Here is a 24,607-nt window from a genome sequence, read left to right on the forward strand (position 1 = left end):
AAAACCATTGTATACTTGTAAATAACTGTAAAATGTTAACTGTTGTAGAAAGAAAGAAATTTGTCATTGTCACTGTTGACAGAATTATTTGGAAGAGACTTTTCTCTGTGTCCCTCTTTCTTCACTTCCTTCCGTCTCTGTTTCTAGAAGAAAGGCTGGATCTGGAGAGTCCACATTTCCTTTCCAAGTCAATGAAAGCAGGGTCTTGATCTCAGAAAGGCCGGGACCTAAACTGTCGTTCCGTGTGCTAGTTGCATCTTCCATCCTTCTTTCATAGGTGAAACCAGGATTTTTACGAAAACAAAGTTGTGCCACAGGGAAACAACTGTAGGGATGCAGATGCTTTGTCAAAGAGTAATTTTCATACAGGCTRCACGACCAATTAGTAGGAGTCAGTGGGAAGATTCCCTGTGGCTTTTGCCAGCATTGCTGCAGGTGACCAGGCAGGAATTGCATTTTTCCGTGCATGAAGCTGTCGATATGGATGAATGAGTATTGCCAGGAATTTGGGGTTGGAGTGAGGACCTTTCATGGATTCTTGATTCCCACTGGGAGCATTTTTAAGTATTATGTGCTAGGGTGAAGGTCTGACCTCTGCATAGGTCTACTCAAAGCAAAGTGTTTGAACCARCTATATTCCACTTGGGTCTCTTAAGGAGTTTCAAGCTTTGGTAAGCCCTGAAGTGTCCTGCTCTGCCGATGTCTCGGGCCTGAGATACAAACTCTCTGCAGAGGCTCTCCTAAGTCCCTCTTGCTGGCTCCAGTCAGTGGGGCTCAGTGTCCTGAAGATGGAGAAAAGCAATCCTGCTGCGAGCTCAGGGGTGGGGAAAGAGAGGAAAAAAAGGGGGGAATTTGTCTTTAGATGTGAGCTGAATTTAGAAATGTTCAGGCCATGTTTTTGTTGTTGTAATTCTGTGAAATGGGAGCAAAGAGAGAAAATGTGATCCTTCTTGATGTCTGATTTAATGAAAATCTGCCTTGGCAGCACACACAGCTCGTCAGCTGAGTTACAGAAGAGCAGGCTAGTTGCTCTGTTTGTAAATAGAAAAGAATCTGTCTCAGGGAGATGAAAAACAGCCTGAGCTGATAGCAACCCCCTTTCCTGCTCCACAGATAAGGTGGTGGCAAAGCCCACCACAGCTCGGGCCAGGAGAAGGGTTAATTTTCACAGGATGAAAAACTTTGAGAGTGTAACGCTGCAGCAGCTGATTTTTATCTGTTTGTCCTTAGCCCTGAAGGAGGCCAGAGAAAAAAAAAACAAAAAGAAACCTAGTTTATACCTAGGAAGAGGCTTATTAAATGAAATATTCCACCTGATGACAGTCCTGTCCTCCAAGAGAGACATGTTTCTGTGGTAAATATGCAAAAGCTTTTAGTATTGCAATTACCTGGCAGACTAGAAGAGAAAAAAAATAGATAATACAGGYATTTTGTTGTTGAGTTATCTGTGATTCTGCATTAGCAGCCTAGGTCCCAAGCTGAAAGACAGAAGGGGCAACCAATATGAAATATGTGACAGAAAGCAGAAATGAAAGAGAAAAATGGTTCATTCTCGGCGACAAACAAGGAATATTTTTGTGGCAGTCTCTGGGGAGGAAAGGGCTTGATAACATTTGCTTTTTATATTTTAAATTTTATTCCTGCCCGGTCTAAAGTTGCAACTTCTTAAATAATAAGCTCTGCCTGTCTAATTCCTCTCCTGTTTACCATGCCTGAACTGCTGGGAGGATGGAAGGAGGGGCAGTAGTTCACCAGAAAAAAAAAAAAAAAAAAGAAAAAGAAAAGAAAAAGCTTGTTGGGATGAATTACATCAGCAGGGGGCTGCTGATGAAGCTAAATTCAAGTCATGAAGAAAATTTATATTCTTCTTCATTTTCTGATGGGGAAAAATACAGCACAGAATAAAAATCTATTCTGCTGCAAAGAGAAGGAACTTTCACGCTAGGGGAAACATAGGACTTTATAAAGATTTCATATGTCTTCCATTTAATTTACACTTACTTTGCTTGCTAGAGTATAAAAGACAAGGGGATGACTCCAAGAAATGGCACATTTAAGCAGAATGTGAAGGAAAAGCTTCCTAAGAGCAATCTGAAGAAGTGACAGAAGGCCTGTCCCCTGTGCATTTAAGGAAGGGCTACACAGAGCACTACAGAATATAATGCAGAGGTCATTCTTCAACTAGAGGTGGTGGCAGTGGGAGCATGATCCTGGGTTTCCACAGGGACCGCAGGGGTTTTGTGTGAGACTCGATGGCCTCCAGTTCCCAAGTCCTTCTGGGAAAAAGCCCTGATGAAGGGCAGTGTGCAAGCCAAGGAGTCAGGACCAGGTAGGATCCATTGGCCTACCTTGCCAGCCCAAGCCCAACACCTGATGGCCGTCTAGCTCAGGAAGAGCTGCTCTTGTGTAACTGTCCTCCTCCTCCCTGCCAGGCGCGGGGGGACCACTCAGGGACTATCCCACTCGCTGCTAATTTCATCTTCAGCTTCTTGCACCACCCCTCCAGCTAAGTCAGAGATTTTGTCAGTGCTGTGGTCAGAGTTGTCATCAAAGAAGTGGGTGTATTGTGAAGAGGATCGGCCTCCTGCCTCCCACACATCTTCAAGTGGGATCTTTCAAGTCTGTAAATGTGCTGCAGTGCAAATCATGCCAGTTTCAGGCCTATAGTTCAGGGCTGCGTTGTGTTTTGGCTTCACCTTGTGTGTATGAAACCTGGCCAGGTGCTAGGAGCATTCCTCAGTGCAAGGGACAGTGTTCCCTGGCTCCTTCCCGACATGCCGCATCTTCTTGTCACGTATCACCCACTTAGTGTGGTCAGTGACCCTTCAGTGATGTAAGTGGCAATGCAGTCACAGTCTGTAGGTACCTGTTTGGAGAACAGGCTTTGCTGAGGGAGCTGCCGTGCACAGCCTGCTGCGCTGAAAGGGAGTCAGCAGCTGTGAGTTTTAACCAGGGACATTTAGGCTAGAAGTGGAGCCCTGTTAGCAGTGCAGGAGGCCAAAAAAAATGCATTACAGAGTATCTTCATGGGGTGCTTTTTCCTCCTTAAAATGTGCAGCCATTTGAAAAGGAGATGATTCAGGTGGGCTCTATGATCTCTTTTGRGCAGGATGTCAGACAGATGAATGACCACAGACCCCTTCTGGGTTTATAATCCGTGTGTGGACATCTTCCAGGGAAAATCCACATCTTGAGAAATGTGGTGACCCGGCTTCAACAGATGCCCCTATCCATCCGTGTCCACATTCACACACTAATGTGGAAGAGGGGCTTGGACTTTATGGGAGATGGGGTTTTTGGATGCCGTCCCTGCTTCTGAGGACCTGACGGGCTCCATATTATGCAGCTGAAGCGCTGGGGTGGTCAGAGGTGCAGAAGTCCTCTTTGGGACATTGYCCCAGTGTTACCTTAGCCCCCTTGGTTTTGCTTTGCTGCTCAGCTGAGGCTGTGTTTCCCTCCGGAGATGGCTGCATTTCAGTATTAATGAGATAAAGTCTTTGAGAATTTTCAAAGAACTGCAAATATAGAATAGTGTCTGTCACCCCTGGACTACTGAAAGATAGTTTGATGCCTTGTTTTCAAAAATGTTTGGTATGTGTGATACCTGACCGCGGGTTACGATGTCTGCTTTGTAGGTAAGCGGTCTTTGCTGAAATGTTTGCATAAGAGAGAATGAAGTTGAGTATCAGTTTGGGGAGGTGTTTATTGGCCTAGTTTCTGATTCAGCAAGAATATAAGCAGGCATAAAGTGCTCTGCACGTGTTTTCAGCAGTCCAGGATCCCTTCCACAGTAAGCAGGGAGGCCATGTATGGATCTCCTTCGAAACAGGCTGTGCTTAGCCAGTGCTGATCCTAGAGTGTGCCGGGGCTGCAACTGGAGACCTCATCTTGCTGCCTGTGGGCATCGGGTCTTGGCAAGTGCCTGTTCCCTGGTGGGGCTGACAGGGAGCCAAAGCAAGGTAGGTTCCCGAGCAGCACCCTGACGGCCTCCCCGTTGCATGACTCGGAGCACACGTCATTCTTTCCAGAAGCGCCCTTTAAATTACGTGGTAGTAATGGGAACAGGGATAGGCTTATTAGTCTGCTCGGTAAATTGGCATCTGTTAAGCTCCTTGTATAGCAGTGTTAATGCAACTCAATTCCTAAAGCTTTTGCTGTTCTGGGCTGCCACGCTTCTTTGCAAAAACACCTTTATCTTAACACTTAACTGTTTTAGCAACTGCAGGACCCCCACTGCTCTGCCAGTCCCTTTCAGCTCAGACAGCAGCATTTCCAGCTTTTAGCTTAGAGACACAAGTGACTGGATGGTGTTAGGAGGAAACTTCTCCCTAGGGACCGGTGTGAAACCACCAAGTCCGTCCCAAAAGGCCAGGCTCATGCTGGGACCCCTGCGTGCAGACACAAACCTTGTTGCCCTCTCTTTGTCTCGGTTGAGCAACGTGTTCCACAGACTTCAGAAAAAAGGCACGGAGTTGTGGTGGTGCTGTGCTCCTCCGTGATAAGCATCTGCCTAATCCCTCTGACCGACCTCTCCCAGCCAACCTGCAGGCCCACGGATGTTCAGAGGAGGGCTTGGACAGAGAGTTCCCTTCTTCCTCCTACTTTCTTACTCAGTTTCAATGATTTATGACTGAAGTATGACAGGGCTTTGCATTAGAAGCATCTGACAGCCTGTAGAGACTCATGCTTTTTCCACAGTAGTTTCACTGAGCGATGATCACGCCTGTTAGGGCTGCAGCCTTGCAGAACAGGCAGCACAGTGTAGAAGGCTTCGTGGAGGAGAGCRTCTCCAAACTATAGTTTCCAGCTGCTATTTTAAGCAGCTCTCCATTTCTTTCTGAAGGACACCAGAGTTCAGAGTTGGTTTTCCAGAACCAAAATGCAGCAAGTTTTTGGGTTTGTTTTTTTTTTTTTTGCAAAGCCCAATACCAGGATTATTTGAATCTCAGTTTTGATGTATCCAGACCAACAAGTTTTGGAAGGGAATAGACATTTGACTGAAAGTCCTGGCGCCTGGAAAGGAGGGAACCTGCGGATCCGTAAAGAGTGACAAATCATTGGGGATGTGGTTGATCCGAGACGAGCATGCKCAAGGCGGCCAGGAGCGAGTTAGATGCTCAGAGCCAGTCTTGCTCACAGCCAGCGTTGCCCTTCCCGGGACAGGGGCCCTTCCTTCTGGGGCAGCTGCCATTTCCAAGCCCTCTGCAGTRTTTCAATGAGATAAAACCCCATGGATATGGGAGGAATGGTTGGCAAAGTCCCACTATGCACAAGATAGATAGAAAAATAAAAATTAAATAAAAATCACATGAGAAGATTTTTGGACACCACACTCGCCGTTAGTTGTTGGAAGCAGAGACCCTAAGAGCACTCCGAGATCTGGGCTTCAGGCCATCTGTTAACCATACTCTGTCTTCCCTGCATTTTTTCTCTTGTTCATCATTGTTAGAGATATTTGCATTAAAAAGAATGTTTGTTTCTTAGGAGTTCCTAATTTCCAGCTGTTTATCTTCACTGCCTGAAGTTATAATCCCCCGTTAGCAGCAGATAGGGAAGGGGCAGGATTGCCAGTGCGACAAACGAGGAGTGGAGGATCAGGGCTTCAGGTGGGGGGATAAGCGCCGCGAGCAGATGAACTTCCAAACAAAGATCCCTCTTTCGTGAAAATGGCACTTGTACAAAAGAAGCAGCAAAACACAGAATAAGAAGAAGAGAAAAAGAAGGTGAATGCAAATTCGCTTCTATAAAAAGCGTGTTTTCCGCAGGCTGCCGGGGCTGTTTATGTGTGTCAGGGACGCTGCGGGGAGGCCCTCACGTGCAGGCGGCGGGTCCTGCCCGCGCGGCCCTCGCGACGCGTCCCCACACACAGAGCACGAGGGCGCCGCAAGCGGCGCTTCCAGCCTCCCAAGTTTCCCTCCCCGCTTAGAAATCAGCCACCACAGGTGTCTGCGGCCTTAGGGCATTTTTTTCTTTTCCTGCYCGTGTCTTTCTTACTGTCACCCAAACGAGCCTGCCGCAGGATTTCCTGCCTTCTATTTTTCTTCCTTCAAGCTTTTCTAAGCACAGTAAGGCCCTTTCAGGCTGCAGCCCGAAGAAGTGATGTGAAGGATCAAGGTCACCCTCCTGCTTACTGTGCTGGGGCAGGTCTGCAGCCGCTACCAACGACTGGCTGTGTTCGCTTAGGAAGAGCTGTTGACCTAAGAGAAATCAAGCCCCTCCTAGTGTGGCTATCGTCTGCAGCCTCAAGACACCTTCTCTGCARCAGATCTCGTCTTTCGGTAGAGACACCCGTGCCCACATCAGGGGTGGGACSAGGCGAGCTCGTCCCGTGGTGGTTGCTTTGCAGGAATAGCCCTGCGCGACGGGGCAGGAGAGCAAGGACCTGCGGCAAGAGGAGTGACTCGTGCACTGTTACGTGGGAGACACGGGGCCTGGTGGCTGCTCAGAAACACTGGCTCAGAGCTCCCTTCCCTGTCCCCGCGTGCAGAGGAGGCTGTGGGGAAAGGTGCCCTCTCACACATGCTCCCATTCAGCCACCGCCGCAAGGGTAGCGCCGTGACCCACAGGCACCGGGCCAGGCGGGCATTAGCAATAGGGTTTGCAGAGGATTTCAGGGGTGCTTTGCTCACACACAGTGTATCTAAAACCTGTCAGGTTTTTCCCCCTTGCCTCTCTCCCTGCAAGTTTTCCCACTGCGATCAGATTTGAGTGGAACGTGGTGTAAACTCGTTGCACCCATCGCACCTTCATCAGGCGCGTGAGCACCCGGCCCCTGCACAGCAGGATGTAAAACTGCGTTGCACTCATGAGCGTTTTCTGGTTGGGAGGAATTTCTGCCCTGTGGCTTATGGGCAGCCGCGCGCTGCGAGGAAAGGGACTGACGTTGCTTYGTAAACTAATGAGTCATTACAGGAAGAGAGAAATTACGTGAAGATACTATGATTGATATGGATATGGATTGCCCACTTCAGACTCAAGAACACWACCATTTCAGTGCCTCGAGTTTCTGCCTGAACTTCCCCCAGTTGCTGAACCCGTCACGCTTCGAATTAAGGAGAGCCAGCGCAGGAGCAGCCTGTCCTGCAGCCAGAGTGGGAAGCTGCCACCTTCCCCAGGTCAAGGCACCGAAACCGGGTAGCTCTCAATCAGCTGAGAGCTGTTGTGTTGCTGGAAAAACACTGATCTTGCGGCCTGGCTTAAGCTGTTAGAGCCACAGCTGTTACCCATATAAGTGGGAAGGTTAAGAAAAGGTCTTTTCTTTTCAGGGCAGGTCATGGACTGGTTATTCTGCAGTACTTAGAATGAAAAAAAAAAAAACCCAACAAAAACAGAAGAGATGTGTGCATGTTTGTGCTCTGAGAAACTTTCAGTTCTTAGAGGACTAAATAAAAGGGAAGTGTCTGGGGAACTAGAAAGGGGACGTGGCAGAGCAGAAACCCTGTTACCGGCTGCAGTTACCTGGAAGTCACCATTCCCTGAGAAAGGAAAGATGTGGGAGGAAAGAAGATGAGATTTCACCCCCTCTTACTATCTAGAGGCTTCAGAAACAGAGATAGCACGTTTCCAAACAGGACAGCGTGCGCTCTAAGTGCCTCCCGGGAAATACGCTGCGAGTCTGTGACGGGTATCCTGACCTCTGCCTGCGCCTTACACAAGGACAGAGGTAATCTCGGTCACCGCTTTACGTGTGCAGACACAAGTCACTCCCTGCTCACAGTCTGGGCCTCTTTCCTGCTGCAGCTCTGCTGCCTTTTTGCATGGGTACAGGGAATCCTTGGGGTCCTTGTAGCTGCTGATTTGCATTGGCCAGGGAGCAGCCTGGCCTTTTATTCACTGCAAGCCCTCATCTCTGTCTCAAAAGAATCCTGTTCAGAGGGTGGAGGCAGGGTAGATACGTGGGATTTGACCTGAATCTGACGGAAGTGAGTGTGAATCAAAAACCTCTAAGGTTCAGAGAGTGGGCTTAACTCTTTCTTGTTATTTTTCTTTTCACCAACCACTGCAATTCCTAATTCTGCTTCGAAGCAGAAGTGCTAAAGCACAACAGCTTCATGATACATGAAGAGTGCTGAAAATGTCACAGCGCCATCGCTGACCTTCTGTATTTACAGAAGGCTTGGAGCAGTTTCAGGTGACTTTGGTAAGTTGTTCAGATCCCAAACACAGGAAGTTTACTAGCCAAAGCATTTGGAAAACTGAGAGAATTATGGGTTCCCGCAGTTAATTCCCCTCTTTGCAGAGAGCCAGGCAGTAGTGCTGCAGTTACCTTGGCCACAGGAGTGGCAGTGCAGTGCGATCAGTTGGTGCCTTATGTTTTAACTTAGATCACACTGTTAAATTATTTGCAATACTGCTGCTGAGCAATACTGTTTTTTCCAGCAGTCTTCTCCAGCCTAGCTGTAGGTGTCCATTGCCTTCAAAGGTGCCCTTTTCCATCCAGAGCTGCAGGCCTRGAAGAAGGTCCAGGGAGGAGGAAGAAGCAGCATTCGATGGCTTAGACAAAATAAATGAAACTTTTTTTCCTTTCCCCTTTTTGACTCTACTTGCTAGTGGGAAAGCAAACGTGGAGTATTTTTCCTAAAGGAAAATGGAGTATTTCATTGACTATCACAACAAGATTAAGAGGGACAGATGCAATCTGAAAGGTAAACAGATTCAGCTGGGTTAGCTGGATTTCCTGGTAACTGCTGAAATGCTGCCAGCTGAGTTCAGCATGTGAAAAGGGAGCAGTGGTGGGGGCCTGTATTAAAAATAAAGGCTTACCTCAAGCCTCTAGTTGTCAAAAATATATTCCCTACCATTGGTAATAGCCTGAATTAGTGGACTGGGTTCTGGAAGATTGCACATGGATGATGTGAAGCGCAGGGCAGCTGAACTGCAAGGCCCTTTGGAGGCTCCTGCGATATCTCCCCWATCTCCCCAGTGCAGATGCATGAGCGAGGAGGCAGCGGCAGCCCGGGCTGCGTCTGACTCCTTCATGTTGATGGATGTAAAGGGATGCGTTGGCTCCAGATGTGCCCCTGTGTAAGGGAGGCCTGGATGGAGCTTGACACACGGGCTGTATGTAATGGGCGGGAGAAAGGAAGCGCGTGAAGTGGGGCGGGAGATAACGGGCGGCCTTTTGAACAGGCTCCTGTTGCTGTCGCTGATGTTACTTTTGGAAAAAAAAAATGCTGGAACCATGGAAATACTCTTTTTCCCTCTGTTGTTTAGCTCTTGTTCTCGGTTTTGTTGAGGTTACAAAGAAATGATAAAAGTGAACTGGCGCAAAGTTTGGTTTCTGTGTCATTTAGAGATGGTTTAGAGTTATGTTTTCAGCCCTTGGCACTTTGGTAGGGTCTGTTCCTCATTTAGAAAATGGCAATAAAGGAGCAGAGAATGTTTRCAAACACAGTTGCAGGTCATTTTATTTTATTTTTTATTAAATTGTCAGTCATAGTCAGAATTCCAGCTCTCAGTTCTGTGAATTCTCTGAGCTGTGCAATTGGAAGAAAGCAGATACAAAAGAGAGAAAATATCCATGTGCATGGCTACCTCAAAAGGTAATATACGGCCACCAGTTTACTTCTTACATCTGTGCTTTTGTGGCTGTATAATTCTACTGGGAATAAACTGAAGTATTTCTGTTGGATTCACAGGTACTTTCCAGTACCTGTGATCTAGCAAAAAGCTATCTCGAAGCTTCGCTCCCCACCGGAGCGAGGGGAAGGGTCTCGGCAGCCGCCTCTCCGCAGCAGCCCGACAGGCGTGTGGTGCCTGTCCCAGCAAAGAGCTCTAGGGCACCTGCCTAGCAGGTTTCAGGTGTTTTCAGGCTCCGAAGGGCAGCCCAAACAGAGGTCTGAGAGGGAGGAAGCCCCAGAAAGGAGAGCTCGCTTCCAATGGAAGCCGCGGATGGCAAAGCCGGGGCGCTCTGGAGCGCTGCGAGCTGCTGCCCGCCCGGTTCTGCGGCGTGCCCGCTCGTGGGAGGCCTTGGGCAGCTTCATTTCCAGTGCGAGGTGTGTGCTGCTGAGCTGCCCGGAGCTCTGGCTCCTGGCGTATTCATGGCCTTTGCCTTAGCCCCAGACTAAGGTATTTGCTTACTGCCCTMCCGGTGGCATTTTAAGTTGTGCAAGAGTCCTATGAACAGAGCGTAGCTGYGGCCCTTAGTTTTGAGAGGGGGCATTACAGCTGCCTGGTGACAGGGCAGAAAGAGGAGGGTGCTGCTGGCTTTCCTGCAGAAAATAGGCCCTTTTCCTTTCTCCTGTCTTGCTTACAGCAATCAAGTCAAGTGGTTAGTGAGGACAGAGCYGCTGCAGCCGGGAGCTGGGAAGGGAGTAGATGCTCCCTTCGGTCTCCTGAGCACTTGGTGTATTCAAATCTCTTGCAAAAGAGGCACTCCTCTYGTGTTTTCCCCCATGCTTTTGCCTCCTGGCTGGTGCTTCGTTTGCCTCCTGAGCAGGAAGCAGCTTGTTGGGCGCTTCACCCACCGCRTTTGCTCCGCGTCCCGTTGGCCCGTGAGCCCGCAAGGCCGCGCTCCGTGGCACTGTCGCGGTTGCAGGGGATTCTGGTGACCCTGCGGCTTTGCAGCTAGTTGCAGCAGCCGAACCAAGGGCAGGGCGCGCATCTCTGGTGTGTATTTCCAGGGCAAGGTGCTGCACRTAGCCCGGGCTCCTTTCCACGTGCCCAGGACCCGCTCTGCTGCTCGCAGCGGGCAGAGAAGGGGGAGGACTGGGAGGCTCCTACTGAAGCCTCCTCATGAATTTTAAAGCTTTCACGAGTGTGCAGATCAAACATAAAGAGAAGCGAAAGGCTAAGTGGCCCTGTGCAAAAGGAAAACCAGTGCATCAGTGTCCTGAAGGTGCAGCCCTTGGCGAGCAGCGGCAGCTTGGGTGGGCAGCGCAGCGGGGCTGCCCGCCGTCGCAGAAGGAGGGTCCTGGGTGACCTGCRCAGTGTCTGTTCCCTGCACTAAAACAAAGAACCGAGAAGCAGCCGGGGCCCTTGCGGGTGATTCGTGGCACTTCTCTCTCTCGGTTCCTGTATTTGGGCCCGGGCCGGCCGCGCGTGCGCGTCCRCGGGCGCCCAGGGCAGCTCCGCTCTGCTCTCGGGCGCCTCTGGGTTTGGCAGCTCTCGCCTCTCTGCCAGGGCAGCCCCTTGTTCTTTAACGACTCTTTATAATTCGGAAGCTACGGCGAGTGATGTGAAGTCAAACAGTTGCTGTCTTATTTTTTTATTCATTTATTCTTTTTAACTCTCCGTCCTTCAGGGCGAGCTCAGAGTAATGACATTATTCCCACCCCTCCACCCTGACCCCAGCCTTTTTCTATCCGCTTAGCAAATACTGCAGTTTGCTCTGCTTTTAATGGGTGGGAATCAATGTGGCTTTTTAAAATTGGATTCTCTCTGCCTGCACAGACAAAATCAATGGTGTTATTGAGCATGTGCAGAGCGCTGTGAACGGCAGCGAGCTGGCAGGCTTGGCCGGCGCCGTGAGGAAGGGGCAAAGCTGGCAGCTCGCACAGGGAGGGTCACTCGCTATTGCTCTGTGATTTCATGAGCATCTCGTTACTTTTTAGGGAGTAGCGTCTAGGGAAAACACTTCATTAGCTTTTTTTTTCTTTTTAATTCTGATTGACTTGGTGGTCTAAAAATGGGCTGAAAACGGAGCAGGTCGAGTGCTGATAAGAAATCTGAGGGGGCCTGGGAAGCCTGCGTCAGTCTGATGTGGCTCCTAAGCTGTTTGCTCCCCTCCTTCATCCTCGCTGTGGCCACTCGGGGGCTTTTGGTCCCGAGGAGGAACTTTCAGGGGAAGGTATCGCTTCAGGGATGAGTTTTGCTTTGCTCAGGCCAAGTGTTTTCAGGCAAACAAATGGGTTGGGGAATTTTATACGCCTCTGTTTATCTACTGTGGAGGAGTGAGTTTACTAACGCTGAGCTGTCATGGGAGGCTYGACTGGCAGAACTGTCCGTGGCCTTGGGAGATGCAGAGCAGGATGGACTATGGAGGRATGGGGTTTTTATTTACTTTACTTCTTTAGGGGTATTATTCAGTTTTAATATGAGCATATTCAGTTTTAGTATGAGCAGGGTTTTGCCCTATGTAGGGGAGGAATGGACTTTTTCAGCACGTTCTCTTGGAGTCACCAGTGGARAACAGTTGAATTCAGTGGATTTTACCCTGGCTGGCAGAGCTGGGTGGGCACTGTCTTCTCCTTATCCTCCAGCTGGGTTCCCCAAATGGGGCACGGGTGCTGTGCTTCATGGGCTGTAAGCCTCAGGCCACGAGGCTGTGGGAAAGGGGTGTGGGACTGCGTTAGACGGAGTAACATAGAGACCATTTTCAGTTGAGATTTCAGTTGAGATTTCAGTTGAGATGAGGAGTATGTATCGTGGCCCCTGAGTACCCTTGAACCTGCTGGCCCCAAGAGCCTACCCGTGCCACAGACAGTGCTGGCAGGACAAGCCGTGCACAGAAAGGAGAATCAGGGTTCATTTGGTGTGAGTCGTGACTTGTGCACAAAGGCAGGGTGCACGTTTGTCGTCTGGGAATTAGGCAATGCTATCAGTCCTGCCGGATGGGACACCAGCAACCTTCCAAGTGCAGCCAGTTGCAGGCACGACTGATGTGGGTCAGACTCAAGTCAGTGAGTTCAGCTTTATGTGAAAGACTCCAGAACCTCTTACCAAGCTGCAGGGCCATCCAGTCATTTCACATAAATGCAGATGCCGACGCTTGCTTTGAGCATGGAGCTGTTAGRAACGCAGTGAGTTGGGTATTTTGAATGGGAACAGAAATTTCAGAGATTTTCTGCTGTTCCAATCGGCRGAGAAGCTCCGATGTCTTTGAGGGAAGAGGTGGCAAGACGGGGAGCTCTCCTACAGGGACTGCATCACCACATGTGCCTTTTTCTGCGTSCTACACTTTCCATGGCCTAACAGGGTGAATTTTAGCCTGTTGCTCTAAGGATGGAGTGCCGATGAGCGGACAGAAACAGTTGTGTTTATGATGCTTCCAAGCCTCAGTGGCCAAGAGGAAGACAGGAGCTGCCCCTTTAATTTTGTGCTTGTTGTTGCTGGTCTGGACAAATGAGGTGGTTTCTGAATCTTGCGTTTAATAATTTCAAATGTACATACGGACAGTAGGTGTGAAGGATACAAGAACGATTTCTTAGCACACTGTCCACTGTCTGTATGAGTGGCTGTACTGCTGCCCCTGTGTTGTGGGCACACAATTTTATCCATGCAAAAAAAACTTGGGATCATCAAATATCCTGTAAGAGAAGCTGAATATGAATCTTTTTCGTGCCTCTCTACTTTCCACAGATAACAACAGTMCTACTTAATTCCTTTCAAATCTTGACACCTCTGGGTTTTTCAGCAATTTGCAAATTATTGTGAGAAGCTTCCATTGGCTAAAATGACTTCAACAAAGAGTCCAGCCAAACGTCCTTTTAGTAACCAAGTAATTTTCATGCATACTGTAATTTTTAATCAATACARCATTTCATAAGTGCTGCTGTGGTGATTAGAGTTCTGAGGAGATAGAGAGAGGGGAGAAAAAAAAACTAAAACAGGTTTATCCAGGATGGGTTTTTTCGTCTTGCTCCATGAGCTCCCTGGGATGGGAAAGATGCCGTTTAATGGCGAAGGCAGGAAGCTTCTTGCCGGCTTTGCTGCAGTTGTCTCAGATGCAGTGGGCTCTGCGTGGGGTTCCCTGGGGGTCTGGATGTCTAAATATGAGTGCTGCTAACTCCAGGGGATGCAGCCCTTCCCTGCCTCCCCCTTGATCATGAGGACCTAACAGTGAGATTGCTTACAAAAAATAATAATTGTTTCTTTCTTTTTTTTTTTGGGGGGGGGGGGAGGAACTTTACAATTGATACTGTAAAGATTTTGATTCAAACCTTAAAGATTGTAAAAATTCTAATTCTAAAGATTAGAAATTTAATTAATTAGAGACTTGGAAATTTTAACAGGAAGGGAAGTTAGACTATCACATGAATCCAGAGCTGAGAGATTTTTTTTGTTGTTTTTTTGTTTTTTTTTTTTAAATAGATGAGTGAAATAGCCTTCAAATAATAATGATCAAAATCAAATGGTATTTGGACTATCCCAACTTGTTTTGTGGTTAAGTGATCTAAAAGATCCATCTAGGGCTAATYGGGACATGAACATGATTCGCCTCCACAATTTCACTGCTCAGAATGTGTTAGTAAACAACCTTTTTTCCCGTCTAATGGAAAACATGCTGCTGTGACATTTTGGTGCTGGATTTCGCTGTTACGTTTTTGGTGACTGAAAAAATCAATCCGGTTTTACTTTATGTGTATTTTCTTTTTCCAGAAAGAAAAGAAAGCTTGGTCCCATAATAACCCCCAGCCAGCCTGCTTAAACGTTCTATTATTATTATTATTATTATTATTAATATTTCCTCCAGTGAAATAAAAATAATAAGCTGAAATCTGAAACGGAATTGTTGCTCCTCAGCTTTCCAAAGCAGTTAGGAGAATAGGCTACTTACTGACTTTTAAAAATTGGCCAGTGTGTTGGATATGCTACACTGAGCTTCTTTTCGGAGAGAAAAAAAAATAAAAAATGAAAGAATGGATTGCACATTTATAAAAATAGCTTCGGACCCACATTTGCTGTAAGAGAAACTGAATTTCCGTCAGCTAAAGGACGTGGGGAAACACCAGCTTGGTATCGTTGTGATGGCTGCAAAGTGAAAATTAAAGACAAAACAGGGATTTTCCACCGCGTGGATAAATTACGGGAAGCGGCTGCCGTCCCTTAGCTCGGGGAAGGAGCAGCGCAGCGTCCTCGCCTCTCCCAGGGCTGGAAGTTGGGGTGCGCACCGATTTCAGGGAGCAGCCCCGYAGCGTGGCTCGGGGCGAGCACGGCGCCGCTTGCCGGAACTGCAAGAAAATGAGAGGAAAGCAAATGAGCTGGGCGCTTGCCGGAGCCCTTCCTCCCCGCGCTGACGCTAACGAGGTTTTCCCCGAGCCGGAGCGGCTCTAACAGCTTCCGCCAAGCGGCTCCGGATCAGCCGGTGCCTGCGGTGGGAGAGCTGTGGGATGGGCAGGGGGTCCCCRTGGGGGAATGGGTTGCGTGAGGCCCTTGCTGAGGCCCACGTGTGTGTCAGTGATTCCTGAGAGGGTGATTCAGGGGTGATTCCTGGGAGCGGGAAGCCTGTGTGGCGCCGGGAGCGCGTCACGGGCCGCCCTCAGCACTGCGAGGATGGCCGAGGCTTTTCCAGGAAGGTGGATTTCCTCCGCGGGGGCGGGAGCAGCGGGGAAGGGCTTGACCGGGAGCCGCTTCCTTGACAGGAATCGCCACAGTGGGCGARAATCCGCCGCTGCTTTCCAGGAAAACGGGGCTTTCCTGCAGCCCAGGGGAGGCCRGGCAGGAGAGGAGCGGCGCTGCGCGTCGGGAGGCCCCTCTGTGGGGAGAGGCCGCGTTGCAGATGGGGCCCGGGGTCGCAGTGTGGGTCCCAAGCACGCTGCCGACGCCGGGGGGGACGGCGGGCAGGCGGGCAGGCGGGAGCCGGTCAGGGGCTCTGTGCTTCCCGCACCCGTCCCATCCCGCGCGGGGGCCGGCCCCGCGGCGGCGCGCTGCGTGGGAGGAATGTTTGGTGATTCCCGAGGCGCTCCTACGCGCGGAGACGCGGGCACGGAGGAAAACATAGCCGAGAGGAAAATCAGCAGGGCCTAGTAAACACGGGCGCACGCGCCTGCGTCCACCGGGAAGTGAGGCCTTCCCGCGCTGCAACTTGCTCCAAGTTTAGGAGGGTTCGGGGCACTCCCTTCCAACGATTTCTGAATATTTCATGGCTGTGGAGAAAAAAAAAATCCTATGTTTTATATTTATAATACCTGATTGTTGATCTCTTTGTGAYCTTTATCTTTACTCCTGAGAACAGACTGGATAACTCACTTATGGCTGCGAAGGTACCCGCGATGGCCCATGTCATACCCGCGATGGCCCGTTACACGTGTGTGTTAACCCTTCCAGGTAACGTTCTCACCAGGGGCCTCAAAAACATGCACCTGACCCAAACTAAGACACTGACGTTAAATTCACCCACTGCTGTTAATTCCTTAGTTTGATCAACTCTCATAGTTTTAGATTTTAAAAGCTCCAGTTACTGAAATCTTGTTGTTTGGGGAGAGACTGCTCTTTAATTAAGAAGGAGGGAAAGGAACATTTCTGTGCCTCAATATTATTGCAAGGAAGACTTTGAAAGCAATGCAAATTTAGAAGAGAATGAATACATCTTCCTTTTTAATCTTGAGTGATTTTGGAAGTTGGCAGGTGACTTTTTAGGTTATTCTTTCCCGAGAGAAGACCTGCAGGAAAGGGTTCTGGTGGAGCAAAACACCTCTGTGTCTCTTTGATATCAAAGTCAGGGGAACTGGCTCTCTTTTGGTTTAAATCATTGCATGTTCAGCGCTCCAGCTGTGGAGGAGCTCGTGATTTGAGATGAGTGCAGTGCCCGTCGTCTTGCTGAGCCGTGGCCCAGGGAGGGGAAAGCGGTGCTGTCTCGTCCTGCCGTTAGGGGCTTCTCTGTGGAATGGTGCGTTGTCTCTCTGCTCACATAATGGCCCATTATGGAAATCTATTTTATCCGTTGTCGCTGTCAGTGACCAAATAAGATWTAGGTCTCTCCACCCATCCATCCATCCTTTGAACAAGCTAAGGGACTCCTGAAAAAGCTGAGGAGAGCCATGTACCTCTGGAGACTGAGGTATATGGTCTAGGTCTTGGAAATCTGTTTCCAAAATTTCCTGTATTCTGATTAGGATCTATCTGAGAAGTCTAAAATGTATTAACTTCCCCCCACCACAATTCTCAGGTGAGCTGGGACGTCCTCTGGGCAAGGGAATAGCACCTAAGTGGATTTACGTGCGAATCCTTGTCCTGGGGGTTCAGGACAACCCTACTCTGTGCAGAACAGGTTGGTCCCTTCCCTTTTGGGAAGAAATAGTGGTGGAACACGCCGGCCCCTGCGCCAGGAGCTCCTCATGATGGACGGTCAGATGCAGAGTGAAACCCGGGCTCGTGCTTGTTTTGCTCTTCCTCTCCAACGCTGACTTTCAAATGCAGAGTACCAAAAAAACAACCCTCTGCAAACAAACCCACGCAGTCTGTTTTTTCTATAAATTTGCTTATAGTAAAAGAGGGTTTAAGAGATCAAAGTTACAAAGCAGTGAACGCAGCAGTACCAGAAAGAGGCAGCAACTGCAAAAGCACCCCAGGCTGCAGGTCAGCTGAAAAAGAAGTATTTCACCTTCAGGTTGGCCAGTGCCAAAGAACACATGGTTTAAAAGCAAGAAAAGAAAAATGTAATAGAACAGAAGTGCTTTGAGGACCATCTTTCCTGCATAGACAGCTGCAGCTATCCCCTGAAAATCTCAAGAAGGAAACACTGTGTGATCARTTGAACCATTAAGAGATTGCCATTTGTGTAATCAAAGTGTAAAAATTCATGCTAGTCTCTAAAGAATGACAGGTGACTTGAATTTTTAGTGCTCTGCTGGAGATGAATGTACCCAAATACCATGAATCTGTACATAAAGATGATGTTGGGTTTGACACTTCAAGAAGCTTTTTTGAGTTGGGTGTTTGCCTTTTGTTTTCTTCGAATAGTTTAAAACTATGGGGGTTTCCACATCTGAGGTTTGGTTCTGTTCTGTACCTTCCCTAAACAATAAAATACGATATAATAGAACACTGAGAAGCTTTCTGTAGGAATAAAAGATCAACAGCAGCCTTTTGAGATGTTTTTTTTTTTTTTTGAAAGCCATGGATTGTGGCTAGGTTTTCAAGATATTGCCACGTAAAATTTTTAAAGGGTGTCAGTAGTTCACACTCAAAACGCATCTCAACTCCTAAGTGCCTGGCTAGCTCTCTGCCTTAAGAATCTACATGTATAAAACATAGTTTAAATATTTTATAAATATATATATGTAATACTTCAAATATTCAGACARTTTTGATTCTTCACATTAAACTTTTTTGTGTGTGAGGGCATTAATAGTCTGCATTTGCAAAATGGTTAAGGGTGTGTTGCAGTGATGTAAAATAYGAAGAAGTCTAACTGTATACTTCAGGCTATAGGAAGAGCACAGCTCAAATAAAGAACTAATGTTTGCTGAAGGAAAACGAGCTGACTTGCAGAGAAGTGAAGAGGAATTTGGGAGATTCCCAGAGTGTGTTACAGGTAATGGTGAAAGCTAAACAACAGAACAGAGTGTGTTGGCACCAARGAGTGCAGTTCCGCTCTAATTTATTATCTCTGTTAACCCTGTTGAGGTCAGAGTGATTGCATGCAGTATAAATCCACACGGAATTTGTATTAGGGGCCTCCTGGATTCAGAACAGGCCTTTTCAATCTGCTGGCATGTGAGAGTTTATTTGACTGTTGTCCGTACAGATACAGTCCACTGGGCAGAACATATCCCACTACTTATTCCTGTGCCTTTCAGTTCACGTTCCTGACTCAGGAGGGGGTAACTTATGATCTCAGTCTGCTGTGTTTCGACCAGCTCCTTCCTGCAACCCGTGGGGCAACCTGGTTTATGTGGATGACACCGTTGTGTGGGGCCCGTCTCCAGCAGGAGTCACCTCGTGGGGAGGCCGGGGCTGTCGTTGGGCCAACCTCTGCTCCCAGCTGGCTTGCGGAGGACTGGGACCTCGGCTCCCTCCATCCAAGTACAAAAATAAGTACCAAACCTCAGGGATACAAAGAGAACTTGGGATGTGAGACAGATTAAYGCTGCAGACTAAACCTGCCCTTGAGCTTTGTCAGTCAGAGAGAGAAGGGAAGTGATACAGACGTTGCGAGCTTATTCAGAAGTTGTCAGTCCGGAGAGGGCCCTGCTAAATTGGAAAGCTTCCCTCTGCGGAAGAGGCTTCCTTGCTCTTTCTTTAGGTATTTATATCTGACCTGGGCTGGCTCAGTGGACAAAATGTTCTGTACTTGTTTCCTTTTTTTTTTTTTTTTTTGGTAGGATGCAATTATTGAGCCCAGGAGCACTGAAGCCCCTGGAACTCCTTGCTTGTGCCGCGCCAAGGTTAGCAGATCGGTGCCGTGCGGGGACGGACAAGATGTTTCTAGGACAAGAGCTGGAACGTGACAGGCTCCTCTTGCCTGTGCCATGTGCTGCTGTGGTAGTTAAGGCTTTCCTTGCTGCTCAAGGAGGAAGGGGTGGCTCCTCTCCCTCTTCTCCATGCTCCCATTAAGCAGAGAAGCTCCAAATCCACTGTGATGGGAGCAAGGGTGGAGGTGAAGGAAGGTGAGACAGGCAAGGCCTSTGTGAAATAACCCTAAAGGACTGCAGAGGAATGTATGGAAATCTCCCCCTGACTTTTATCAATYAAAGGGAAAAGGGGAATAGTATAAACATTGCAATTAAAAATAGGTAATGGAGTCTGATTTACATTTCAGAATGTATTAGCTTGGTTTTTAATTGGAAAATAATTTGAATTGCAAGTGAAATAATTAGATTAGAAAGCCACTCAGCAATTTAATGCTCCTATTCCCTAGAACTGGACTCCTGATTCGCAGAGCAATTGGGAACATGATGTGAGCTGTGTTTGATTTCCCCCCGTTTGCCCTGCCCTCCACTCCGCTCCTAGCGAATTGCTTTCTGGAAATAGAGGCACGTCTTCATTAACGACTACATTTCGTGTCTGAGATTCCAGTTGATCAAAAGGGTGTTTTGGAGGGGTTTGTTTGTTTGTGTTTGTTTGTGTTTTTCCTTCTGAGGTGTTCAGTTTTTTAGGGCTTGTGAGAAAAGAGTTAGGAGAGTTATTCCGGATTCCCCCAAGCCATTTATTCCCAGGCTGGACGTGGTCAGCGTTGGTACCCCCCCTTGAAGCAGTCAGGGCTGTTCTGGAGCTGTTAAGGAAAAACAGAGCTGGAGATGTGCCACAGTTGTGATAAATGTAGTATCTGTGCGGGGACATGGATGTATAGGTGGTGCTTTGCTCACAGAAGCCATAGGGTCCCCTCGAGCACCTTGCACTGTGGGCACGCTCCTTCTGCAGGCTCGTCCACGTAGCTGAGCCGGGCACTAAGAGCCCTCCCCGTAGCTCGGGGTGAGCACTAGTGTGTGGAGCAAAGGCAGCTGCAACGAGGGCTCCTATAACAGGCCAGCACACGGCTTCTTTCCTCCTTTTTGTTGATTTTTGGATGTCGCCAGTGTTTTGCTGAGGCTCGCCGGAGATATTCTGGAGGAAAACCTTTTCCATGCCCACCATAGATAAGCACACAAGGGAGTCTTACTTGGAGGTTTACCTATCACTGCTTATTAATGTTACCAATCACTGTTTACTGGTTCGTAAAAACAATCTATCATGAATTACAGATCTTGGAAAAATCCTCACAGATCTCCGACAGAAGGCAATCTATTACTGCTCACACTTTGCTGCATCAGCCTGTGGTTATTTCTGTTTATTTGTGCACATGTGGAACGCCGGCTTTCCCTTCCAGGACAGGAAGGCTTCTGCGTTTGAAGGATAACTTAAAGTTAAAACCAATTTGATTGGGCACGGAGAGTAATTGGATGTCATTTTGAGAAACAATTCCTTTCTGTAATCCATCATGACTGTCGTGACAGCATATTTCTAAGGCAGGGCAGCATTTGCTAATCTCTGATAGTCCTAGGATGCTGTTTCTCCAAAGGAAAGGCCCCTTTTTCATACTGACTCTTTTCCAGCCTCTGTTTATTTCCGTAATGACTGAAGCGAAAGCAGATATTGTTAGATAAGTGGCTATAAATGATTCTGGCAGCTTTGTGTAAAGGCATGTGATAAATTTTCAGGAAAGAGTTTGTTGCCAGGATAGCTTCTGTAGCCAAAGTGCTGGTGCCAAACCAAATGGGAAGAGCAGATTCGAGGAGCGCCTGAGGGAGCTGCCCCTTGGGGCTGCAGGCGCAGCCTTTCTTCTGGGGTCCCCTCTGCTCGTGGCCCTGTGCTCAGGCCCCTGACACGTCCGCCAGAAAGAACTTGTGCATCTTCCTTCCAATCGTTCCTTGTTTCCATTCCAGTGATTTTCATTCACTATGTTCATTCCCATCTCATTTTTTGACTGTTTTTTTCCCCTATGTATATATATCTATATAAAATACTGCTTTATTTGATCAGCCCTCTCTGAACTCAGTGCTTCCACCTCTCCCAGAGGAGGAGCTGCAGGGGGCTCGGGGCAGCAGCCTGGGCACTTGCTGTGATCTGCCCCAGCCTGATGCTCTGCACCCCTGGCCCCGGACCGGCAGCTCCACGTTTGGATTACAGCGAGGACCAGCACGGGTCAGGGTCCGCGTGCAGATCCCCCAGCCGCATCCTCCTCCATCTGGAGGGGCTCCACGCTCCTTCTGTCAGCTGGCTATGTGCTTTGTAAAACACGTTTTCCTTTTAAATCACATTTTTGTGTTGAAAGTGCGGAGCGAACAGAAAGGCCCCGTGGCAGGACCCTCACCTCGGGCAGAAACGTGCCTGCACCGGAGTGCCCATTAGTTCCTGTTCCTTCCAAGTGGATTTAACTTTCATTTCTAAATGGCAGCATTTGAAAGGCATATAGGGGCCGAGCTAACCATGTAAGTAATTAGGCTAGGAATGCAAGCAGAGGGGGCCATCAGCACTCATTATTTAAGAGCCAGCTTCATTATTTTTACTGCTTGGATGCTTATCTTAACATCGGCAGCCGCTTTTATTTAAAGGGACTTTGCCTTGCAGACTTGACGTTCCCTGCTCGGCGCTTTTGAAAGGCCCCTTAGAGATTGCACATGTTCCTCGGGGAGAGGAAAAGAAAATATTCTCCAAGATGGGGCTTCCCAGTGCTGAGTCTCCCAAAGAATTTACGCTATATTTGACCTTTACAGGAATCCTGTCCCCTGTCCCTTACCCAGTGCTGCCATGGGTATAGAAGGGAGATGCTCCTTGACAGTGCACAGTCTTCATGCCTTGACCTAATAAAATACACTATCTTGGGCATCTAAAATTAGAAGGTGATGAGGTCTGTTGGGAAAAGCGGCGTCGAGTCACCCTGTTGGATCCCTGCCCCGAAGTGCTCGTGGTCGAACGTCCACCTCTGCTCTGAGCTTGTGCTCAGTCTGACTGCGCGGGAGCTGACGGAACCGCACGGTGCAAGAGGTGCCAAAAAGCACTTGGGACTTTGACTCCTATTAAATAATATGACGTCTAGAGCAGCACTTTTTGTGATGAGATATTTGCAAAGGGGTCGAATCCCCCCTATCCCATGCCAAGTGATGCTACCAGCATGCTGCTGCGTATAAGGGCTTTGAAATGCACACGGGGATGTGTTGTGCTGGAGCCAGCCAAAGTTGGGCAGAAATGTGAAAGGTTCAGGAGAGAAGCTCCTTGCGGGGCTTTGCGCAGCCCTGCTCTCCACAGAGACAGAGCGGGGTCTTTTGGTGGGCAAGGGGTGTCTTTTTCCCCTTCGCTTTCCCGCTGCCAGGGTCTTCCCAGCAAATTAGTGCCCAGCCCGGCAGAGTTAAACGCTGCCGCCGTTGCGTGCYGGGCTGCTTTGTTGCCATGTCAACGGTGCATGTCATTTGTTTACATTTGATTTGGCAGAACATTTCGCGATAAGAACCAAGGCCTCGAGCGACTTTGAACCGGGGGGCGGCTGGGCAGGGGCGCGCGGAGCCGGGGGGACRCGTCCACCTTCCCACCGGAGCCACCGAACCGGCGCGGGAGGCTCCGTGTGCCTTTGTCCCGAGAGCTGCTTTCCAGGAAAGCATGGGAAATAAGGTTAACACTCATATTAATGTATAGAGGAAAAATCCTGCGTTAATTCTCAGGTGGCTTCTCACRGTTTGACCTGTCAAGCGTGAAGGTTGTTCACCATGGGCTGCTGTAGCCAGGGTTTCAGCACCCAGAAGATTCTGCGGTTCTGTGAAATTCCCAACCACCAGATTGGGTGTATTTTCATACTTCAGCTGGGGATGAGAGGAGATGAATCTTTACAGGCAAGGACCGAAATCTGGGTGGCTGTGACAGACTTCTCTGAGGACTTCCTCCAAGTGAAAAGAATAACAGGACTTGGCCCATAGAACAAGCCAAGAGATGTCTGTGGAAATACAGGAGGGCTGAAGTGGAATGGTGGTCTCCATAGTCAGCAAAAAAGCAAAGTAGAATGAGTTGGTGATTTTTTTTTCAGAAATTGCTTCAATTACAGTAGACTTCCCCCCCCCCCCTTAAACACAAGTACTTGGGGGAAAATGTTGTTGAAATACAGGCAAATTATCCCAGTTCCTCTCAACTGTTTGCCAGGGACTTTTTTTTCCCCTCAATATTCATTGTCTCCTAGGGAGTCATAAGTTCTCCGTTTTCTTTCCCAGGCCGTTCTCTACTGCCTTCCTGATCTGAGATGCTTGGCTGATAGTGTTGGTGGGAAACTTGCTCCGGATTCAAATCCTGGGAAGCTGGGGGGGGGGGGGGGGGGGGGGGGGGGGGGGATGCAATTTCCCCCTTGCTTGTTAAAAGAAAGAGATTAAGATGTGTTGATAAGAAAAGCAGAGCTCATCCTGGTAGAAGGTCTCTGGGCAAGGAGTACAGATGGTGTAAGGTCCCCATGAGAGGTGCCCCCCTATGTCTGCCCATCCTTGAAGTGCCGAGTGAGCCCCAACCCCCTTGGTTGGGGGTCGGATGGTGGATGTTGGGGTGGGGAGGTCTGGCTTTCCACATGAGTGAAAATCCCATTCGTGTGTGTGATTAATGTCCAACCAGCGAGTGCCAGCAGCACCGGGAGGGCAGGAGGGTGGGTTGTGGGCTGGCAGTGCAGCCCCACTTYGATCTCAGCCCCTCCGCTGGTTGCTCTGCCTTCGTTTCTACATGTGAGCGCTCGGTGGCTTGGCCTCGTGCTCGCTGGTGCAGGCTGCCTGCCCGGGGCACGCTCACACGTTTGTCCTTCAATGGGAGGTACCTTAAGCAGAGGCTGCCTGTCGCCTCGTTCCCCTTGGTGTGGCWGAGCGGGAGCATCCCTACCAGCCTGTTGGAGGAGGAAGCGCAGGGGTGGGAACCGGGTTTGAGGCCCAGACTGGTCCAACCTGCGAGGCCACCAAGAAAAAGCGCACCTGGAAGCCGCAGCCCCCGAGAAGGGCCACATAAAACTCCGGTTTGKCTTCCCCTTGCCTCCCGTGGAGCCAGAACGTGTGCTCTGTAGCTGGGGCAGATTATKTACCCGTGCCTAGAGCGGCTCAGGAGCTGCCTGGGAGGAACCAGCTCGCCGTCCGGCTCTGCTCGCCCGTCTGACACGGGTTGAGGCAGCCTGGGGAGCTGGGCAGCACGGGTGGCYGTGGGGCACAGGGCCTGGCTTGAAGCAATGGTGAAATCCCCCCATTCCTTTCCCGTTTCCATTCGGTGTGGCCTGTGGAGGCTGTATCTAGGTCAAGGGGCTAAACTGGCCCCTTGACCCTTTTGGTCTTTGAGCTCTCTAGGGCTGCCAGTAATTGCATGGCCAAATGCAACTGCTTTTGTAAGGTGGGTCCAGCTCCTGGCTGCGGCCCAACAGTGCTTGAACTCCTTTCATGCAGGTATTGGAAGAAAAAACAAGACAAACAAACAAAAACCACTGAAAAATAGGACCCTCAGGTACTACCAACACGTG

General features: G+C 49.0%; 1 protein-coding gene across 2 annotated transcripts in view; it reads left to right on the forward strand.

The window, feature by feature from the left end:
* Window positions 1-24,607, forward strand: part of HIPK2 (homeodomain interacting protein kinase 2) — a 77,154-nt gene that overhangs the window by 1,269 nt on the left and 51,278 nt on the right. The window lies entirely within an intron of this gene.

This window comes from Nothoprocta perdicaria, unplaced genomic scaffold, assembly GCF_003342845.1.
Source record: "Nothoprocta perdicaria isolate Ctin4 unplaced genomic scaffold, notPer1 scaffold_210, whole genome shotgun sequence".
NCBI classification, from domain to species: domain Eukaryota; kingdom Metazoa; phylum Chordata; class Aves; order Tinamiformes; family Tinamidae; genus Nothoprocta; species Nothoprocta perdicaria.